Genomic DNA, 6,176 nt, shown 5'->3' on the forward strand with positions numbered 1-6,176 from the left:
CCGTCCATATCAAGGAAATTGATAGCTTCCTTGAAAGAAAGTCAATCGCAAGCAATTTGAATTCGAATCTTAATTCTACGGAGTTAAGCTCAGTCAGAGGTAATACTTCAGGTAGAAAAGAGGGAATACTTTCAAAACAATGTGCATCATTTTCAATTATTTTGAATCAACAACAATTTTTAACATTTTGACAATATTTTCTAGCTATCCTGGCATGAAACGAGAGCTTGAGGTTCATCTTTGGTGCATCCTGACACCATCCCTTTTTAGGACTTGATTACGGGAGTTTTCAAGATTCCTTCCCTTCTTTGGTATAATCTGAGCGCCTGGGCTCTCAGATTCGCACACTTCCCTATGTCCCCACTGTCCCACCATAGACAGCCCAATTTCGGCTTGAGGTTAAGCCACCAATTTCAGCAAAAGGCAATTTCAAAAGTTAATTAGTCTCAGCAATGAGACGCCCAAAATCAATCCCTTTTCAAACTTTAGAGACCCCAATTTCCTTCCTTTTGCAAAACCCTTATCGGATTCATTGTGCGGAAATCCGAAGGTTCCATCACGGTCTCTTCTTTCGAGGATTCCGTCCATTTTCTGCCCAATCAAGTTAAGGGTACAAACCTGAGCCTCACGTGATGAGGTATTTCATTTCCCAATCAGGTTAAAGGTTAAGCCTCAGCTTCGTTCCATACGAGGTATTTCCCGTCCCATCCAGGTTAAGGGCAAAACCTGAATCTCATTTCTTTTGAAATAAAATTTTCTACTTATTTTCAATTTCATATCTACCATCATCACTTGAACTAATTCTTTCATACCCAGTCAAATTTATCTAACTGGGGCATTTTTATGGTTTAAATTTGGTGTGTTTTCTTCGCCACTAAGCTCGGCTTCTAACCGGCTTAGCAGCAAAGAGGGGCATCTGTAAACACTCCAAATTTTCACCCTCATCCAATGTTTGTCCATTTCATATGTCATTGCATATCACTGCATGAATTCGACATACCATTTCATTGCATTGCATGACATTGCATCTCATTCTTGAGATCCAGCACTCCAGCTTTCAAAACATTCAATCCAGATTTGAATTTTAAAGCTTTTATTTCGAAATCAATTTCAAAATCCAGGTTTTATTCAATACTCTGTTATTTTCCAACCCCAGGACTTTATATTTCGAAATATTTTCTCAAGGAAACAATCTGGATTCATTTCAAATTCAAATTTTAATCGATTTCAATCCACATATGAGACCCATTGAGGTGGTGTCGCTTCTGAATTCCTCTATTCATCAAATTTCTTAAATTTTTGAAAGTTTCAGTCCGATCAGGACTCTATCTCAGAGTCCTAATCCGGTCAGAAGTCTGTTTTGAAATCTGTTTTACTTCCATTTTCAGTCTTTTTCGATTATTGTCAAAATTTAGGTCATTTTACAGAGTCCAGTTAGTTCAAAACTCTATTTTAGAGTTCGGTCGAGTTAAGAGTCTAACCCTGACTGTGTTTTCTGACTTATTTCATCATTTCTTGATAAAATCTTTCAAAAATTTTTACATTTGAATTCTAAAATTTAAAATCTTAGAGTCCTAAGAGTTCAGGACTCTAACTCGGAGTTCCAGTTTGCTTGAGACCCTATTTTCAAAGATCTTGAATTTCAAATGTCGATTTTAACCCTTTTTCAAAGCCATTTTCAGTGTTTATTTCAAAATTTCCAAAACTCGATGTGGGCCTACTCAGTTGGCACCATATCCAGAGGAATTCTAATTCAGTTAAAACCCTATGCCATTTCAAAAATTCTAATTTTAAGATTACTTTTGAAAATCCTTTTGAAAACTCCTTCAATTTCAAGTTTTAAAATCATCTTTTTGTAAAAACTCAAGTAGGGCCCACTCGGGGTGGTGCCATATTCGAGTAAGTCAGGGCTAGACTAGGGTTAGTCAGTGTCTTGGTTAGTGTTAGAGGTTTAGAAGAGTCAAAATTCATTTTAAAAACTCATTTTGAAGTTTAGTTTTTAAAACTAGTGTTTTTAAAGGTTTTTAAAAGGTGTTTTAAAATTCAAATGTTAAAAATGCCAAGTGGCATTACATTGGGGGATTTTTTAGGAGAGTATAGGGGTTAATTAGGTATTAAATAGGATAATTTAGGCTAGGGGTAGGATAGTCTTTACACCCCAAAATCGCCCCCCTTAGAGAGTCCAAAAATTTTAGAAAACTTGCTTTTTTAACCTAAACAAATTTTCTTTATAAAGAGGCCCCATGGAGGATGATTTTTCCAGCCACCTCCTATTGGATTCTTGGAGCTTCTCTCTCCTCTCCAGCCTTCTTCCATTGCTGCAACTCCAAGGTAAATAATTTCTTCAATTTTTAATATTTTATTTAGTGTTTTTAATGATTTAAACCTAGATCTAGGCTTGGACACCCCTCCTTATGAAGATCCAACCATGGTTTAACCTCAAGAACCATCAAGAATCAGCAAGAACGATCCAAGAAGGTGATCTAACCCTGTTTTATGTGATTCACAGGGATTTTAATCCATTAGAATTGATTTTAACATGATTCTTTACATTATTAACCAATAAAATATATGATTTACCCTTTTAATGGGTTAAATCTATGTTTTAAAGGTGATATCGAATTCTAGCCCTTGATTCCCTGTTTTTATTTTATTTTCATGGTTTATTTATGTTTGTTTTACGTTCTATAGCATATAAATAATTTTTATTTACTGTTTTATGGTTTATTTTATTGATTTACATTAGTTAGTGCATGGTTTTCCAAGTTTCTTAAATTTCTGTGTGTTTTAGGTTTAGAACAGTAAAGATAATGTTATTTCGGATTGAAGTTCTCATTTTTTATTTCTGATTTTTTTATATGTGGTGCATGCATAAGTTATTGAGTTACTGTAGAAAAATCAGAGGTTTTGGATCTCCGGAACCCTGTCAAAAAAATCAGACATCAAATCGGGTTTTTAAAGCTTTAAAATCGTGGTTAAAATCAAGAAGGTAACTTGCTGTGATGATATTTCTCTCATCTTATATCCGATTTTAGATCTGTAAAGTGATATCGATTCACATTGATTTGATCTATCTTCTGTGAAATTTTCGGATTTTTTGATTACTGTTTAGTATTTTTCCCCTTTCAGAGAATCTGTTTTTAAATTTAAAACTCATTAGGGTTTACCAAAACCCTAATCAGACTTGTGTTAGTCATAAATCCCAAACCACAGATCTGATTCATGATCTGTAAAAAGTGAGTATTGTTATTTTTCTGTTTACTGTTCACCACTAAAATTTCAGATATTGTTGTTTAGGATTGCTATTTATGTCTGTATTTTCAATCTGAAGTAGCCGTTTTAATCCCTGTTAAAAGTGATATATTTTAGCCCAGATTGCCGGAAGGGTTTCTCCCTAACCGGAGATGATTTTTCCGATCTGTAAATTGGGAAATCTCTGTTTTTCTTTTTAGTTAGTCTCTGTAAAATTTCATAAATTTCCATGGAGATTTGACCCCTGGTTAAGGTCATGGACTGAGACTGGTTGGTGAATTAGGTCAAAAATAGCATATTTTTAGGGTTTAATGCAATTTTCGGATTAATTCAATGTCAAAAAATTATTTTTATAATTCCAATTCAACATTAGGGTTATAACAAGTCCAGGTACCAATTTTTATGGATTTTGGAATCCATTTGACCTCTGAATTAATAAAATTGCAAAACCGGGTTCCTAAAAGATCCAAAAACACTGCTAAAATCACAGTTTTTTGTGATATTCTTAGATTTTCGTGTATAAGCATATATTTTTAGGGTTTAATCATATTCATAATCATATTAGGATGCTTTAGGTTTAATTTGATGCTCATTTGATTTCATTTAGTGCATAAAACCTAAGTTTTTACCAAAATTTATTTCAGAAAACCCTGATTTCAAGGCCATAGTCTTGCTATCAGGGGCAATTTGGTCATTTGACCTCAATTTCGAAATCCCTAACCCTAATTTTCATATTTTTAAGCATGTCACATCATATTTAGTTTAGTATATTTTCATTTGAATTTCAGAACTTGCACTTTACCAAATATATTTCTAAAAACCCTAATTTCAAGGCCATAGTCTTGTTATTAGGGGTATTTTGGTCATTTTGAAACCAATTTCGAAATTTCATATCTTATCTTCCTTATTTATTCAATTTTATTTCATACTTTATCAATTTTGATTTAAGGGAATCATGGCAAAAAGGCTTATATCTAGCAAAATCCAGCAATTTCCTGATATTGCTGGATAAATCTAGAAAAGCCAACATATTTTCATTAACCAAGTTTTCTAGTTTTGCAGGTACATTGAAGACTTTATTTTTCATGTATTTAAATTTCAATAGTGATGTAAACTAAATTAAACTTTGGAATAAGATTTTACATTTCTTGCTTAGCTTAGGTTGCATTGCATATAGTTTATTTTTTTTATAATTTCAATGTGTGATGGATGATGATTCATGCATATTCAAACTCACTATGGTCTACACGAATGGCACATACACTAGCTTCTATGAAGTTTGTAAACTTGGTGGAATTTGTATTTATGGCCATAGTCAGAATATGAATGATACTTAGATTTATGATCTTCACATTAGCCACATTCAGCCTACACTCTTAGGCTAACTTCAAAATGCACTGCATTTCTCAAAAATACAAAAAGTATTTCTCAATTCCTCAAATCCATATTCATTCATTTCATGCATTTACCAATTCCAATTCAAATTTCAATTGAGAGAAATCATTTTCTCAAAATTCTCTAAGTCTTATTCAAAAATCAATTTTCTCAAAATATGGATTTGCCAATGATATTTCAAGTATTTCCCAAGTTCCAAATTCAAATTTTCTAAGTTAGAATTTCAATTTCCAAGTTTGAATTCAGAGAAACCAAGTTTCTTAGAATCGATTTTCACCAAATGTCAAAGATTCCTCAAAATCGATTTTTACATCTCTTAGAAGTACATTTCAAATCCCAATTCACGATTTTTCATGTGATATCATTTCCAAGATTTACATTTTCTAAATATTTCAATCATTCAAAGCAAACATCATGTTTTCAAATGTGCATTTTCTGAAAATTCATAGCACATGCCTGATTCTATGTGCATTTAGAAATTAGAATATGATTTAGACAAGTTGAATAGAGTAGAGCTTAAGATTGATCCTTGGTTCAATTACCCCTGTTAAAGGTGGCAGGAACGGTTGAACCTCGTACCGACAGGCGAGTCCCATTCTTCGGAATTATCCCGCATTTTAAAAATGGAGGCGAGTTATTTTCAAAATCTTTTTCAAAGGTCAGTTTGATTTGCAAAAGTTAAAAATTTTGCGATGATAACAGCAGGCAAGGGAGTGAGCACACGCGGGCGTTAGGGAGCGCGCGCAGGCGCTTGCTGCTCTGACGCGCACGGCTTAAGCGATCAGGCGCAGACTCGTGCCTTATGCCGGTAGGCAAGGTCACGGTTTGTGCACCTGCGGCACTTTGTGTGCACCAAGTATGGCACATGTTGCACGGCCGCAACACTTGCTCGTCCCTTTGTGTTCGTAGGCAAGGTCATGGTTTTGCGCGTCTGCGTCTGCGACACTTGTGATGCCGCCTTGCTATGGATTGGCATGATTATGACTGAACGCCTCTAAGTGTTGCATGGTTGCAACACTTGCTCGTGCCTTGTGTCGGTAGGCAAGTTCACGGTTTGCGCACTAAGTACGGCACACGTTGCACGGTCGCAACACTTGCTCGTCCCTTGTGTTCGTAGGCAAGGTCATGGTTTTGCGCGTCTACGTCTGCCACACTTGTGATGCGGCCCTGCTATGGATCGGCATGATTATGACTGAACGCCTCTAAGTGTTGCATGGTTGCAACACTTGCTCGTGCCTTGTGTCGGTAGGCAAGTTCACGGTTTGCGCACTAAGTACGGCACACGGTCGCAACACTTGCTCGTCCCTTGTGTTCGTAGGCAAGGTCATGGTTTTGCGCGTCTGCGTCTGCCACACTTGTGATGCGACCCTGCTATGGATCGGCATGATTATGACTGAACGCCTCGAAGTGTTGCATGGTTGCAACACTTGCTCGTGCCTTGTATCAGTAGGTTAAGTTCACGGTTTGCGCACTAAGTACGGCACACGTTGCACGGTCGCAACACTTGCTCGTCCCTTGTGTTCGTAGGC

Source organism: Nuphar pumila, chromosome 10, assembly GCF_984573655.1.
Source record: "Nuphar pumila chromosome 10, dmNupPumi1.hap1.1, whole genome shotgun sequence".
Classification (NCBI taxonomy): Eukaryota; Viridiplantae; Streptophyta; class Magnoliopsida; order Nymphaeales; family Nymphaeaceae; genus Nuphar; species Nuphar pumila.